At 38.6% G+C, this 18044-nt stretch overlaps 1 long non-coding RNA gene across 1 annotated transcript; it reads right to left on the bottom strand.

Moving 5' to 3' along the window:
• Nucleotides 1–391: 391 nt before the first annotated feature.
• Nucleotides 392–17819, bottom strand: LOC130186595 (uncharacterized). Its single transcript, XR_008830310.1, has 3 exons — nt 17734–17819; nt 17564–17643; nt 392–3175 (listed from the first exon to the last, which is right to left on the bottom strand). It is a non-coding gene; the product is annotated as an uncharacterized LOC130186595 (long non-coding RNA).
• Nucleotides 17820–18044: the final 225 nt, after the last annotated feature.

Below are 18044 nucleotides of genomic sequence, written 5' to 3'. Positions count from 1 at the left end.
AACAAAACTGAATTTCCAGTCATGCCCCACGCACACACACAACGCAATCCTGAAATATCTCCTGCCCCGTTTTTCACACTGTGTGGTGAACCGACCATCTGGACTAACGGGAGCTTTCCCAGTGGGCCAGTCACCCGGTGGGTCTGCAGCAAATGTAGCAACACTGATAAGAACAGATTTAAAAAAAAAAAAAAAAAAAAAAAAAGTCCTGTGCTGTTGAGTCTTCCTGTTGACTGCCTGGTCGGCTGCATCCAGTTGAGTGTACAGAAGAACTATAAAAACGTCACATCTCATGAGTCGTTTGAGCATTTCCTGCTTCTCATACACCAAGCTGATAATGACGGACTGATTGTGTTGTGTATAAACTGTGCAAATGAACATTGTACTGCCTTTTATTAAGTTTTGGAATGCAATTATTCATTTCATGAATGTCAAACACATACAACTTGAACAACAACACAATAACTGTGCTCTTATTTCTTCCTTTAACATTGCCCTCAGTCAGGAGGATTACCTGAGTTATTACAGCTCATCCTGAAATGGACATGAATTTCTGTTTGAAATTTCACGGCAGTCTATTCATTACCTTTTGGGCTAATTCACTCACATATTGGGAGGATGGGTGCAGAACCGTAACAATATAATGAGACAGAGATTGGCTAATAAGAATATAGGTATTGCACTCTTCCTTGAATGTATTTCAAACACCTGGTTATAACCATTTTTTTCCACAAAATATCAAACATTTCAAAGGACTTCAAATGTGTAAGAACATTATTTCCAAAACAATATATGAAATATGCCTAAGGAGCTAATCTTTGGAAAAAGGAGAGGACATCACAGAGCTTTTCCTTTGATGATAAACACAAGGTTTATTAAAAGCCATTAGAAGACGCAATAGTTGAGAGCAACATAAAACAAACTGCCATTACTGTCTCATTTAATGCCCCGGAGCTGTTTACTGACTGAAGAGCAAAATAGAATTAATAAAGCATCTTGTACGTCCTCCAAGACTAAACCGGTAAGTAAACATAATTTGAATGCAAAGTCCTTGGCTGGTGACCACCTACTAATCAACAGTAATTCCACCATCCTATAAACTTTGGTCTATAGATGAAAAAAGGCTTTACTTTGCAGTTAACGGTGCTCGGATTTATGTAAAGTGAACCTTTTTTTTTTTTCCTCGTATATTTCTAGTTGGGTTGCTGTGCATTATGTATTGAACAGGTGCCTAAAGGCAAAGCTTAAAGATCAGTACAACAGGAAATGAGACTTCAAAGCAGGCTGGTTCAGGCTTTTGCCTTTCAATAGTATGTCTGGATCCAAGTACCCAACTCCGACATTTAAATGAGCTGCAGGAAAGCAAGCCCATATACAGTGTATGTAATACAGAGCCGTATTATAGGAATCAGAGCACAGAGACACATATACACTGCAGTTACACATATCTTGCTTACTGTATTTCTGAGGTGAGTGTGATTAGTGACCAAAGTGAGAGCTGATTCGCAATAGCAAACTGGTGCTAATACAGTAGTCAAGCCAATTAGCTGACTGGTTTGATTATATTCTTCTAATGAACATTCAAAATGATGTTGTCAGGCTCTGTCTGGCCGAGCTGTTTATGTAGTTATTATATTAGCTTTAATGAGCTATGAATAGACATTGTGCTTTGGTGTTTGTTTCACGAGAGAGTGTCTCAGGCTGAATGGCGTGAAATACATTTATTATGAAACTGAAATCTGCAGAGGATTGTCTGGAAGAGAGACAGGGGCGTGCAAAGCTCAAACGTATACACAGAGCATCTAACTGCGGCAGGAAAATGACAGAAGGATCACACTGCAGAGTCAGCTGAGGGATTCGTTTTCATCTAGTGATTGGGAAAATGTTACTAATGCAATGTTATGCAATTGTAACGATATAACAAGTTTAATTGATCTGAAGATAGATACCGTTCCACCTGCTGTGCCCAGGGAATCTTTCAGACTTAATGAAATGAAACATTATATTATCACAGAAACAGCGAGTGCACACAACTGCATCGCAGAGTTAACAAAGAAATCATCTAACTCAGGCTCGACTTGAACTTGTAACGGAAACATCCAAAGAGAATTATTAAGCAGACATGTGGTTCAGTTGTATGTGCATGTATGCCTTCATATTTGTATATCGCTGCCTAATAAGATACTTCTACGCACAAAATGGACCTTCTTGTAGAAGTAGTTTTACATGAACACTCCGGATAGAGAAAATCTTTTGGCCACTTGGGGATAGCAGAACTAGCTGTGAAGATAACTACGATATGTCAAGCATGTTAGCAAACAATTCACCGTCATCCAGCAGATATATGGCAACATTAGCATGAATTTAGAGTCACATTTCTGGGCCAAAGTTAAGTCTAATATTCACTCTCCTTTTAGCTCTATTTTTGACATTAACTGCTATTGCTGAGGGATCTGATATCTAAGTGCTCCAGCCTAACTTAGTCCATTACCCGCACTGTAGCATATAGGTCCCTAGCACACAGTGGGTTTTTACAGTGTTGAGAGTGAAGCAAAACAGTGGCATACAAATAGTCATTTGATCCATTGATGATATTAATATATTGATTATAGCTGCTTTAATCTCAGCTATTTTGGCAAAACTCCATATTTAAATGTAAAAAAACGAATCTTTTTTTCTCTTTATATTATTAGTAGTTACCAATACTTAATTAATTTAGTGTGTTATAGGAATTTTCTATATGCTTTTGCATATATGTAGATATGCAGACAGAACATGGGCTGAATTGAACAGATGACAAAATAATTGGCCTTTTCTGTGAAGGCTTGTTATATCCAATATATTTAAATATATTCATAGTATGTCCACTTAGCCTACTATTGTTCTTTTAATGTGTCTGTGTGGTGTTAAAGTCCATTGCAGGGCTCTGGCTGAAAGACCCTTGAGGGGTTTATACTGCAGTCCATTTTTTGCATCACTATTCCTGTCACCATGGCGTTGGGACTGGTAAGAGATCTGGGTCTTGTTTAAATGTCATGCTTCGACAATGGCATCATCACCGCGCTCCCTCTGGAAGTGTTTTTTCGCTCTGTGCTTATGTCAGCTACAGATGAGAAGATCCTCCTCTTCTCTCCTCTTCAAGCTCCACTTCAAAATCAGTGGCCAAAGTTCAAACCTGTAAAAAAAAAAAAAAAAAAGAATACTAAGAAAGCTGAGAAAGCTTATACACCTAATGAATATATTCATTTTTTTTTTTTTTTTGAGTGGCAAACCAAGACAACAATGAAAAGAGATCAGTTTCTTTGACATAGGCGTGTTTGGTGACAGACAGGAAAATTACAAGTTCCCTTATTCTGAGACTGAAATAAACTCGTGGGGATTGGAACCAAGAAACAAAAGATCTGTCCCAAACTTTGGTTATAAACTCTAATTCAGGACAACACTATGACAAATGACAACAAAATTGCAGTTTTCTTGGTGTTTAACTGACCAAACTGATAATAAAACTTCTGAGTACATGTACTGTAGGAGCATGGTTCTGCATTAAACCACTCTATTGAGTTATTTAAAGTGTAGGGGAGGTAAATCAGCCCCACTTGTCTTTTTAGGAGCCTTACATCTCTTTCAAATTTTTATTATCCAATTTAAAGCACAGTAATATAGGTTCCATTGGGGTTTATATTGAAATAGTGCAGCATAGATAATTTACAGAAAAAAAAAAAAGTTTGGCAAGAATTATTTGCAGCCCTGAAAAGTAAAGTAGGGAAAACTTTCTTTTTCCATGGGGAGGTAAAGTATATGTAAAAAGTTATTACAGAGAGCCTTGTGATTTAGATTTAATATACTGCTTTAGTATGTATTACTACAGTATTGCACATAACTATGGAGGTTAGAGATTTCATCCAGTAAACAGAAGACAACAGGTACAAAGCTTTTGCAGATCAAGACTTCCTCTCTGGCCCCCGATAATGAATGACACTATGTATCATAGCGGACACATATTCCTTATCACACTGCATGTAAAATCGCAGCTGAGGTGGTGTCACAACCATTTACATAATTGATAATAAGCTGAACAGCCTTTTCAATGTCTTTGAAATTCTTGGCTGGTTCTCTGCTTGGTGCTGACTACCCACCTTCATCAGCTTGGCAGGAAACAATAGACTATAAGCAATGACAACAGCGATCCAATCCACACTGCTGTTATTCCAGGGGAGCATAATCACAGAGTGTGAACTCTGTTTCATGAAAGTCGCTTTCTCACTGACTTTTTCCATTCTCTGTCTGTCTTCCTTTCTCTCTCTCTTTTCTCTCTCACACAAGTAGATATGTTACCATCAATACTTGCATTGTTTGCTCCATGCAAGTCAGGAGAGATTGAGGGAAGTCTGTGAAATACAATAAAAATTAATGTATGAATCATAAGGAGGGAGAGAGATTTGTGGAGGGAAGGAACGAGGAGAAACAAGGGAAAAGGAAACCAAAAAAATCAAAATTGTCCATCCATGTGTTGAATACTCATTTCGAGCGTCTTTTTTCATTTTCTATCTGCTTCTGTGCAGTATAATGAAGCTGTGTATCAGCGTGGGAGCATTTAAAGTTCACCGGTGCAGATGGTGCTAATATATAAAGTGTGCTTGGCTGTGCTCAACACGGAGCTACAATTTAATTTTAGTGTTGCTTGGACCACTAAATACTTTCTGAGGGCAAAAAAGAACAGATATATTAAAAAAATGATTATTTGATTATTAAAACTTTTAAATAATATATGCTCACAGCAAGACCATTTTTCAAATACTGTATATTGTAGGTTTTATCCCTAATAAATGTGTCTCCATGGTGTGTACCAAGACACACAACAAAGAAAAGAAAAATGAGAAAGAAACAGATTATTTTTGACAGACAACAAGGGTAAACACTGGTGTAGCCATTTCAAGATAAAAACCATAATGAAGATGGACAAATGACTCTTTGTGACAGACAGCTTACAAAATGAATCATTTTTCTTCACCCCAGTGTCTTCAACTTCACTTCCATTACTTTCCGAGAAAGGCAAAAGCAATACACTAAACTACCCACTGTAGCAAACAGTATTACAGCCATGACCATGACTCTGGAAAATTTGAGAGGAAAGATTTCATACTTGGTTCAAATGCAGTTTGTTTTCAGCTAACAGTGAAACTTGAAAAGAGTGGTATTGTCATGAGTGGCATTATGTGCAGCACTACTAGAAGACTTGGTGACTAAAGTATATATCCAAACTGCTTAATTTTCATATCGTCATATTATTTAGTTCACATATCTTCATATGGTGCTTTCAAGATTTGATGTGATTAAAAACAAAAAACTTTAACCTTGTTACTATTTCCACATGTTTTTTTTTATATAGTACACATCATGAGAGAAATAAGCAGCCAAGGCCTTGCATGAGTATTTCCACCTTGGAACTGCAATGTGGTGGCCCTGAGAGCTCAACCCACTGCAACCTAAGAAAACACAAGCAAATAATCACACCACAAGCAAACAGAGGAACTTATTGACCTCAGAGTCACAAAGCACTGAACAACAAGTGCCTACCAGCCGGGTTCATCACTTTTTTGTGTACCCTGGAAACACTTCCATTTTGTATACTTGTACTGTACTTGTACTATGTCTGTTAGGTTGCGATTTTGGTGCACAACAGATTCCTCATGTAAGTCTGGGTCTGACTGAGGCTCAAATGTGTGGCTGAATCTCTCTAAAGTCTATTCCGCTAACCATCTTTATACAAACTGCTCTTTCACTGGTCAACCCAGCACAAAGCAGCGGTGGTGGGTGGGGCACAAGGCCTGATCCAGAATTTCTCAGTGAGGAAGTAAGCGTGTATGCGCTTCCAGCCCCTTTTCAGACACTTTTTTTTTACGTGTGAAAACCATGTTTAAATATTATTCTCAGCAGAGTGTTTTTACATACTACATGTCTGGAGGGGAACAACACTATACTGAGCTTTTTTGCTGATGTATGTGGCAATTGTGATTTGTTCAAGCAAAATTTTCTCTTGTTAAGGGGGAGCAGGCAAAGGCACAATACCCCCCCCCCCCACCACCACCACACTTCCATGACTATGAAAGTTGAGCACTTAGTACCTTGTTGAACAAACAGATGGGCTCTTCAGAACAAGTGGAGCACGTAGAGAAGCTCATCTGAACCTACTCCAACATCGCCTGTATCCGCCTGCACAGACAGGTGTCAGTCAAGAGTCTGAGAACAGCATGCTTTTTTTTTTTTTTTTGCTAACTATCGGCTTAAGTCTAAGGATTGCAATGTTCATCATTCAGTTCAGACATTTTGTTCCAGACTCTAATATTTTGAAAACTGTTGGATGAATTGCTATGGAAATTGGGACAGCTATTCATGGGCCCGGGGGATGAAGCCCACTGACTTTGGTAATTCCTTGACATTTCCCCCAGTGTCATCTGAAATATCTCATCATTTACCAGATAGACTGACACAAAATATTGTACCAACATTCATGGTTCCCAGAGGATAGATCCTGTCGACTGGCGATCCCTTGACTTTTTTCTAGCACCACCACAAGGACCACAAGACATTTGTGGTTTTAAGCATCTCAACAAATACTAAAGGCATTGCACTGAATTTGGTAAAACATTCATGCCCCTCTTACGATGAACTGTAATAACTTTGCCTGACTTCAATTTGTCCCATACTTTGGTTTATGATTAAATACCTATAAATCCAATAACATTCCCATGAGCCTCAGCTGTACTTTGTGTTTAGTCCTAATTAGCACTGATTAAAACAGCCAAACAATATAAAATTTTTTTTTTCTTTTTTTCCTGAAGCCTGTGGCTCACTGACATTATGCTTCAAACTAGCAGCAACCTACTGCTGAGAATGTAACATTTAAAATGCAAGATTTATAGTGTTTTTACACATGGGGGCAAATCAAATTAGTGGCTTGAGTTATGATGAGTGATGAAAATTCAAATAAGCTTATTTCTGCAAAAGAGCAGATGCTGGATGACTATGCACTTTCCTCCTCACTTTGAAAAAAATAAATAAGTGAGCAGAAAAATTACTAGCAGGGAGCAGAGACCGGGTAGACTGCATCAGTCCTCACAGATGGCTGTCTGATTCGGCTACATTGAAGGAAGACAGGCTGTCATTTTGTGTTTTGGGTTTATCATCATTAGGTGAATTGACAAGGCCCAAGCATCGTCTTTGTTTTCCTGCTCTCTCCCAAACACAAACAGAATTCACTGAGTTTTGGCAGACGTGCTTCGTTGCCGTCCCCTCAATCTGCTTGTCATGTGAATAGATGGAGTGGAGATTCATGAGTAGCTCCGTCGCTAAACTGTCACAAGTTCTAGAGGACATATTGTGCCAAATGTGACTTTTCCTATGTGTAATTAATATGAAAAATCATGGCCGTCTCTTCCCTTCTGACATAAAATAAGCAGAAGTGCAAAGGACGCATTTTGACACAAATTCTTAGTTAAACTCTTCAACTGTAAAACAGCAGCCTCCTCTATCCACACCTCTCCTGAGGGTCCTTTATCTCTGCTATGAAGGGGAACTCTCTAATGTCAGCAGCAGAGATAAATACCATTATTATCAAAGACTCATTGCTCCCTCTCACTTCCCTGCAGCCTCAAAGTGTGCGCTCCGTTCCATTGTCAAGAATTGCACTTTTGATGAATTTGATGTTTTTTTAGCACCAGACCTTGGTCAGGATGTTTCCACAAATCTTGGTTTATTTCCCTTTACACTCTTAAATGGTATACAATAGGGATTTTCACATAGTACAGTAAAATGCCAGACTGCATACGCATACTATACGCAAATAACAAATGCAAGGTTAAGAGAAAATTCAACCAGATGAAACTATTTGAATAGCCTCTTTTTATTTCATTTTTCTTAGCCTGGAGCTTACAGTAGATGACACCTTTTGAAAAGTTCTAATGTGAGAAACAAAGAAGATAATTCTAGCAGAATTTCTTAGTAGCTTAATGTCTCTTTATTCTTTATGCAGAAACTATGAATAATATTTTAAATAAATTTTACTTTTCAGGCCATGAAAAGGTAATTACAATTTCTTAGAGTTTAGTGTGTATTAATATTTAATGTGGAAACCATTAATATATTTCAAAGAAAAAATACACACTCCATATCACAGACGATGAAAAAGTGATTATGAGTTAATTATAGTGAAATTTCAGGTGTATTATGGAAGTTGTATAGTGCCAACCTTCTATTGGGCAGCAGTAATGGTAAATTTTAACAAGAAGCTAGACAAGTTATTACTTAGTGAGTACAACTACTGCTGAAAATTGAACTACCAGCTACTGTTATCATCTCCAGCTTTAACTTATCCTGTACACAGTTAGTGGCCTGCCTGTCTTACCTCTAAACGCTGGGCCGCAACATCTTACAATTCATTTCAATGCAATTACATCTTGTCTGTTTTAACATTGCTCTAATTACTGAGTAATTACACAGTAATCTCTGACTTATTGCACTTCTACCATTTTCTACTGCATCAATATTACATGGTTACCTTTTAAATAGTTATTTTAATTACTGTGAAATGAATAGACTGTAAATTAAAAAAGTTACAGCTGCCAGCTACATTTCTAACTGCTACTATTAGTCGGAGCATGACATTAAAACTATCTGCCTTTCATCAAAGCAAAACTTCAAAAACTTTACAACAAAGGTACAAAAAAAATGCAGGTTATTACCAAGGAGCGGTTTAGAAAAACATATCCATCCAATTCACAGCATCAAATCACACTGTGATATTCATACTTGTCTGTACAGCAAGTCACTGGACTGTATACCACTACAAGTCCCAGTAGATGTTTCTCTATTATGCCCTTAAAGAGGTGAGTAGCAGCGACAGGCAGAAAAGTACATTAAAGAAATATACAGTATGTGCTGTTCTATAATCTCTCCTCTGAGAGTTGAGTAACAGTATTTTGCTATACTTGGTCTGTTTCCCTTCATCTTCCTTATCTGTCCTCCTACTTCTGCCTTGTCTCTTATTTTGCACATCTTTTGCCCAACACATTTGGCTGTATTACATATATTGTCTCAACTTATATTCTTTTTGGTTGCAAGTCCTTCTCTTCTCTTCTCACCACAGCATTAACAGATGTAAACACATAACAATACACTCATGAAACAATTTTACTGTGTGAAACCCCTGCAGCAAAACAGAGTAACTAAGTTTAGAAGAGAATGTAGGATGTATTTTATCTTTACTGAAAAAAACAAAATAGCTCAGTACTGCGAGTGGGTAGGTGACCTAGCAGAAGTTTGTTCTGAGTGTTTGTTCACTCAAAGTTGTGTTTACTACCGACTCTATAAGTCTCTGATGCCAACAGCCACTCTCTCATGGGGTCACTGAAGCAACTGTTGGAGCTGTCTATGCTTTCCATTTCACAGAAGGCAATTGTTTACCCAGTATTTACAACCCCTTTTCACCTCTATCTCTTCATCCTTTTTTTCACCCCATTTTTCCTCACCCTTTCCCTTTGTCTTTGTTTTCCTTGTCACTATGGCAGTCATCTCACCAATAATGGAGTGCTTGTCGTGCCTGATTCACCGTGTGCAACAAGTGTGTGATGAGTGTTTAGTGTCACCTATCATTGTCCCAGTTACCGCTGTGTCCTCTTGCACTTGCAGAGCTCTGTATCCAGGCGGGGAAATTCATATCAACACACTGAGATGTGTTTGTGATTGGCTGCTTGTACCCCCACTGCTCAGCAGTGCAAACAGGCACACAGGAAGCAAATGATAAGGATTTGGATAAATAAAAAGCGGTTACACACTGAATCATCCCATGACTTTCTACTTTATTAACCTATCAAGTAGAAGATTGAAAAGTTCTGTAATTTCCATGGTCATCATCCTCTGGGGTTTGAATATATTTTACAAAATCTGCAGCAGTCATCTACTGTAGCTGCTTTGGAACACTGGACAATGATAACCAATGAGAGCTTGTGATGAAACCAAGAATAATAAGAATCTACTAAAAGCCGTAGTGTGGCTTAATAATTTACCTGCAGCTCCATGTTACAGTCTAATCATGCTGCTCTCACCTGCCCCCCCCCCCCCCCCTTTCTCATGATTTTGCCCACTGAATGCTGCACTTCCCTCCCAAGCTCTTTTTTGTTTGTTTTGATAAGACGGCAAAGTTGGGATCTCACATGGTGGCTACTGTGCATTCGGGTGAATCATTTTTTAATAAGTAACCCTCCATCTGTGCATGTCTCATTTAAAGTGTGCACCACTCCATCAACAAGACAGAGGAACAGGTTAGTGTATTCGAGTGCTACAGAGATCTAAAAATATGTGCCAGTTGTGTAATTTGCAGTAGCCATAACTGTGAATATGGTTGTATCAGTGCAAATATTAGCAACAAAGCAGGGATGCTGGTTATACATATTACCTTGATTTATTTAATGCAAGGCATGGTTTCAAGGAGGTTCAAAGAAATTTGATTCAAATAGGTAAAAAGAGTTTTACAATGATATAAATGAGAGGAAATAAAAAGCATGAATAATCATTTTCATCTCAACCATGGTCACTACAGATCTTTATTTAGCAATGTTCCTCAAATGGAAAAAAACATGGGTGCATAAGATGAGTGATATAATTATCAAAATGCAGGGATTGTCAAAAATGGCACCTAAATTTCAAAAGTTATGCTGAACACAAACATTTAACGACCCCATATAGTGCTTGATGTTTGGAATTAGATGTTCAGGAGCAATTACAAGAGCTTCTGTTTTATATGCATATAACTGAAGGCAGTTGTCAGCCATCCAAATATTTATTTAAAATAAAACAATTGGTCACTCTCATTGGGGACTGAGTCTAAAAGAGCAACTGAATGTCATTGGCATAAAAAAATAAATGATAAGAGATACCACTATAACAGCTAATGAAGGCAGCATATATGAAGAGAACAGCATGGAACCCAGAACAGAACCCAGAACAGCATGACATAGGATGGAGCATGGATGAAGACCAATCCAGGGCAGACCTGGAAATACCTATCAGCTGGTTCAGCCTATTTAATATCAATATAAAACCAAGAATGAAAATTTCCCGTCATCTGCAGCCATCATATTATTTGTGACCTTAAGACGAGCCCTATCTGTTGAGCACAGTTTATGAAAACCTGAGTGAAAGGAGTCATACAGATGTTTCTAAAACAGCTATAAGCTGCTTTTCAACATCTTTTTCCAGCAGGTTGGACACAATAGGCAGCTTGGATACACCCATATAATTCATAGGGAGGGTAAGGTCTAGAATAGGCTTTTTCAGCAAACCCCAGACTATAGCTGGATAAACTGGCTAGGGACAGAGCCAGTTGAATGGGAGATATTGATCATGGTTAAAATAGTGGAGCCAACTGAATTTAAAACATTTGGAAACAAGGGTGAGGGAAGAACGTTAAGGGGGTCAAATGAAGACTTAATGTTGTGCAAGAGTTTCATAATGTCTCCTAAGGAAACGAGGAGTTCAGGATTGTAGTATGATGGTTTGATGATGGGGGAAGATATATGCTATATGACTGACTTTGTCCACAAAATATTTGAAAAGGTAGCAAACAGTGTTGACGAGGACTAGCACTTGAGAAGTGGTGGGAGAGACAATGGTGTTTATAGTCTCAAAGAGAACTTTTGAATTTCTTTGTTAGACGAAATGAGATTGGTAAAATAAGCAGTCCTAGCATCCCTCATTATTTCATTGAAAAAGATTAAAGCTCTTTAAGATGCAGCTGATGGACCCCTAGTTTGGTGGCTTCCCATAAGCACTCCGTCTTCCTACATTTTCGCCTAAAAACTGTGGATTGACTCATTAATCCAGGGTGAGGATTTGACAGAGGAGATTTGTCTAGATTTAAAATGAGCCACTATATCCAATACAGAGGAGCACTGTTCATTAAATAACTGGACCAAAGTCTCCACATCATTACAGTTTGATAGTGCATCTGGGTCAAATAGAGTTGTGAAATTTTCAGCTGTGCTCTGGTTAATGATGCGCCAGCAAGACATATGTTTATGGGGCAGCAGATCCAAATTACAAGAAACATCAAAAAGGGCACACTTATGATCGCTGACAAGGAAATCCTCCAAGGGAACATCATCAATAGTTAGACCAGTCCAGAGTATGCCCTGGTCTATGTGTGGGCCCAGAAACATGTTGTATAAAATTTAAAGAATTCAAATTACAGGAAGCATTATCAAGTTAAAATCACCAATAATTAAAACTTTGTCCAACCTTATAACCAAAGATAAGTACTCAGTAAAATCAGACAGGTCCTAGCCAGGTGGGCCAAGAGGTCTGTTAATTAAAATACAATAGAAAGTTGTCCTCTATTGTGTTCTACTCATTTAACATTTAGAAGGATATTGCTTTACACCACTATGTCACATTCATTTAGTGGTTGTGTTGTGTGATGGATGTGCAAGCATGAGCGGGCAGAAATGTCTTCAATAATGCCTCTTAATCTCTTGCCCTCTGAACGATAAATGTTTTATAATGGTTGTCACTCTTTTCGAAACTGCTTTTGTACATCTTGCCATTGTCACATCGTTCTGCTCCCTGTGTCCTTTGTTCTAATAATAGTGGTTTGTTCCACTCAGGTTTATTTGTGACTCTCAGTCAAAGCCTCATGTACCTCACAAAGTCCTCATGGACGAATTATGCAATTAGCTGAAGTGTTTTATGTTATTTTGTGTAATATTGTACTTTGTTGTTTGATTGGGTCTTTACTTTTATATTAGGGGCCCAGACAGAGTTTGGAAAAATGAAAAGGTCAGGAGTCTACTGACTGATCAGATTAAATTATTAGTGAAGATCCTCTGGTTTCCCCCTTTTTTTTTTTTTGTATCAGCTACAAAACCACAGCATGCCGGAAAAGCATTTCTCTGGGAGGGTTTGAACGGCAGAGGTACTGAGGGATAAAATTGTCAGGTATGTGGGTGTTTTGATCAAATGGGATCTCCTGAAAGATGAAGCATTGAGGCTTGCCACTCCACTTAATCTGAAATGACAGCACCACCTTTCATCAATTCGTCACACATGTACACTCATCTGCACAGTATACACACACCCATAACACTCACACACAAACAACCATATAACCTAACACCCCTCTTGTAGGTTACTGCAGATGCCATTCCACACACTATGTTTAATTATTAAAACTTTGTCTTTCGCCTTCATACCTCAATGTTTATTACTTTACCTAATGTAAAATACACAGCCCGATGGAGTTGAATTAATCCACTCCTCAATTAATCGTTGCAACAGGCAGCTGATGTTTGCTGATGAAACAAAGCACACTATATTTAGACTTTAAGCTGTTTCAGTTTCTCCATCTGAACCAGAGCTGGGCCTGGTAATAGACATCCATCCCAATCCAACTCAGAATATACCCAGAGTGCATTGCAACACACTGTGCTGGTAAACATCTAACTGCAAGCAGAGAGACAAAGTTCAGTAGCCTGCTCAACTGTGAAATAGACTTCAAATTGCACGTAATTAATGCATAATGAACTCAATGCGTTCTATACAAGACCTCTACAATCATACTGAATTAATTAAAGTTTTAATTACCAAATCACCATAGGGTATTTGTATGCTAAAAAGGATTGAGAAGTTTTGATCCTAGACTGTTTTAGGCCCCATCTAAAACTTTTTTTTTTCCATTTCCAGAAGTTATTAGTGTATTAAAACTAGTAGAATAATGTGATATTAACAGATGATGCATGATAATAAAATCTTGAATCTTACATTAGCAGGTTCCATGCCTGCATTACTGTTTTGTATTTGGGTGTTCAACCAATTTTGATACTGGGACTTAAGATCAATATTGTTTGTGGACATCTAATAACCTTAGAATTACAAGGTTCTATCTCACACTTCGGGTAAGAAATGAGTGATTTACATGAAACAAGGACTTCAAGGACTCAGAATGACAAAGGTTCTATCTGAAATCCACTCGATCCAAGAAAAGCGTCTGTGTTATTTTGTAGACATCATAAACAACCACAGTCCACACCAGCAATCTGAGGCATGTAATCAGAGATAAACCTGTGATCTCAGCTGAAAAGATGCAAACATTATGCAGAGGCGGTAGTAAAAGCTACTAGCAATCAGCTTTTTTCAATCCACTTAGATGCTAATAAATTTGAATCTGCCTCCACATGTGACTTTGGAGAATCGCTTCATCACCATCACAGAGTGACAGGTCTGTTTTACGTTTGGGCCGTCTCTGGAGATACAAATCAGCCTCCGACGACCATGACCCTTCCGCATATCCCTCCCGCCTCATCGCACAACTCCCCTGAACACACTGAGAGAGATCTCAATTATTCAACACGTTCAAACTATGACATGTCCCCAGTGTAGTGCGGGTAATGAAATCCATTACTTAAGGGCATCCCATGTTGTTTCCCTGGTTCTGTCTTGTTTTCCTTTTCCCTTCTTATTGTTCCTGGGTGTCTCAGCTCTCTAATTGCAGCCCTCTACTTGTAGTAACCTTGTGTTAGGACACTGTGTCTGCTAAGGTTGTGAAACTGCATTCTCTTGTTTCAGGACATTTGATACCCTCTCAGTCCCTGGTAGACTTTTGATTCACTGATGTTGTTGCTGAAGAGGTTTAGCATGAAGCACAAAGCAATAAAGAGGAGGAAAGTAAAATGAGAGGTATTTTTTTTGTTATGTGATGTCTACCTGTGAATGCTCCTATGTACTGTATTTAATTAAATTGTTGCTTTATTGTTCCTTTTGATGGAAGGCTTACATAGTTTTTCAAACGCACATAGTTTCAGTTTAATCTTGACCTTCAAAAACAGCAGTTTCAGTTTTCTATTTAATAACGTTTAAAGCTTCAGGCGTTTATCTGTTTAAGTGCATTTTTTTCCTTTGCTATGCTGCACACTGCGACATAGCACATGTGTCACAACTCTTTTGTGTTGACTCCGCCAGACGCTAACAGATGAGACAATTAAAACAGGCTGGCAGAGTGGGCCAGACTTTAGACTGTGGGAACAGAACTCTGCCTGGAAAAAAAACAAGGGTGAATGTATGTATTTATTTATCATCATATTAAGCTCCTGTCTTGAAAAGTTGTGTTGTAGAAGTTTTATTAAGAAACTTGCTGTTTGGCTACTTTTGTCTCACTGCTACCAATGACTAATGAGGCCCCCAATGAAAAAGAATTAATTGAAGAGAAACAGTGGCCTTTCTTCTTCACCATGGGAACATTTGGCCGGCTCATAGCTCAAAATTAAGATTTTAAAAACACAAAAAAAAACCCCAGATCATTCCAAAAATAGCTAGGATGTAGTAATTACTGGAATGATTGTCAGTTAAGGGTTTCAATTGAATTCTAGCGTTTACTCCCTGTGGGAACAGCCTTCACAAAAACAAAGTGGAGACGGTGCAAGTGTCTTTTCAGACAGGGTTCATGATATATTTTGGTCCGAGTTATGGTCACAATTTTGATTTGTGCACGTTTGACATTAAGTTTTCTTAAAAAGCAAGATTTAAAATTCATTTAAATTATGCAGTGTCACCAGTGCATCTAAAAATTAATGACTGCACAAATTACATCATCCCACTTCTTGGGTATCACACACACACGCACGCACGCACGCACGCACACACACACACACACACACACACACACACACACACACGTCTGTGAAGTCTGCATGTTCACATTCTTTGTTGTGCTCTGTAGTCATGACATGATAAATTCACATTTTTCTTTGAGTTCTTTCGCTGCTGAGCTGAGACATTAGCAACATAAAAAGGTACTACTGTGATGATTTGCTTCTCTGTATGTATTTAAAAGCCCCCTTGCGAACACTGAAGATGAAGTAAGTTTTATTCAGAACATCCATAAGAGAGAGTTATGCCTTCACTGCAAGAAATCAATTGCTTATGCTCCAGGCAAAATGTAATGTATCACTGGGAGGTGTTGTAAGTCTTTCAGCTTATACGCCGAGGTCATTAATTAAAGCAGTTCAGCTGCTGGGGGGCTGACTGTTGAGTGGTTGAACTGTCAACAAACCAACTTATGCGCATGTATTTGATATATGCAAGGACGTTTGTGTGTGAAATTGTCTCTGACTGAATTGAAATTCACAATTCAGGCATCAGAGAGCTGATCAATCAGCTTTCCATGAATTCGTCTTCATTCTTTTAGGTATGCTGTGGGAGGTACAGAGAGTGCCATTGCTGCTGTTGTGAGCCAAATTCAAAGTGAGGGCTTGATTCCAAAAAGCAATCTGCAATATCTGAAGAGTGCATTGCTAAATGACAATGGCTTTTTGTCTTTCTGCAAATGGTAATGATGTTATACCTCTGGCCTGATTTACCCGTGACCTTGATAGTGTTACCAAGTGTGACAAAGTTGGTATAAGATGAACACCTTGAAATCTGGAATCATTCTGCAACTGTTATGCAAGACCCTTCAATTGGGGTGTGAAATTCTTGTCAAGTGGAAGAGTTTAAAAGTGGCTTTATGCAAGTTTTCTCTGTTGTTTCTTGCCAGGAGCGAGTGGTGGTGATGGTTCACTTGACAAGAGCTTCAGCCATTGTTGCATTTACAGTACAGGAGGTTATTATACGCCCTCTGAGCAGCGCTCCTTTTTAAGGGAAAAGTGGACGCTGCACTGACTTGCTACACGAAAGTGACAAGACAGGCCAGACTGACCAGGGCTAGCGGGTTAGCACGCAAACTTTAGTAGAAGAAGAATGATAATAGAGTTAAAACTGACATTGCTTTCTACCGCTGGAGACAGCTCTTGGCGAGTAAAGGAATGAAGTTTTATGCAACATTTCTTCTAGACTGGTGAGTAAATAGCTGTTAATGCTAATGTTGGCTATGTAGAAATACCAAAAACATACATAAAGCTCCTTTAAGTATTTTATGGTATTTTCCTGTTAAAAAAACAGTATACAGTTAGCACAGCTAGCATGTGTGAACTGACCACGCACTGAAGCTCAGGGCACTAATCACACCACACTCATGCAGTTCAAACTATATATGAAAAAAGAAAATAATTAAATCAACAGGGTGAATCTAAATATGAACAATTTATAATAAAAAATAAAAAGATACACAAAATAAACAAAATCAACCCAAAGAATACACAGAAAATAATACACAAGGCAGCTAAATGATCGGCAAACAGGGCAGCTTAAATTTGGAGATAAACTAGAGTTTATGAATTTAATCCTAAAACAATCAACTACAAAAGAACAAAATAAAAGAGAAAATAAAAGAGCAAGGACTATGCATTAGTACCATTGATGCTTAACCAGCCACAGCACAAAGCAAACCAAAGAAACAAAAACATAGAACCAGCTCCTAAATGAAATCAATAAACATAGCAGTTTCACAGACTGCAAGGCGGTGAGAGCCTCAGCTCAATCACTAAACACAGCAACCCAGAGAACAAGAAAATAAATTATTTAGTTTCAGGATCGACAGAAGCCGCCCACAATAAAGATAAAGTTGAGGCCAACCTACCTCAACAAAACAAAGCTGCGTCAACCCACGGCGCTGGGCGGCACATTTTAAATCAGCAGCCAGGAGAGCAGAAGGCTACGCTGCAAAGCAAGAGCAGAGACTGATATAATGCCACTACCACCTGCTATGAACGTACAACCGTGCAAGTAAACTGAAGACCAAAAGCCTACCGTACAATCGCAGGGCAGCCGGATCATGCAGACACACGGAGACGCCAGTCACGCCAAACTACGGCCACCCAGCCATTCATGAAGAGGGCGGAGCTCACATCTGAGCAGGACTCACCTGCCTACATGTAGTGCGTTACGGCACCGCCCAGTCATTAGCACGCCGGTGGATGATTGAATCAGTGCGCCAGGGAAGAGAAGAAAAAAAAAATCCCAACCAATCTGCCACATAAACAGACATTTGAGTAACAAAGACAAAGTCTTTATTTAATGATTATTCTTTGTCCAGTCCCCCATCTGTGGTAATATAATTG

The sequence above is a fragment of the Seriola aureovittata genome, chromosome 18 (assembly GCF_021018895.1).
Source record: "Seriola aureovittata isolate HTS-2021-v1 ecotype China chromosome 18, ASM2101889v1, whole genome shotgun sequence".
Taxonomy (NCBI): Eukaryota; Metazoa; Chordata; class Actinopteri; order Carangiformes; family Carangidae; genus Seriola; species Seriola aureovittata.
The sequence above is the reverse complement of the archived record's forward strand: the minus strand, read 5'-3'. Positions and strand labels throughout refer to the sequence as shown.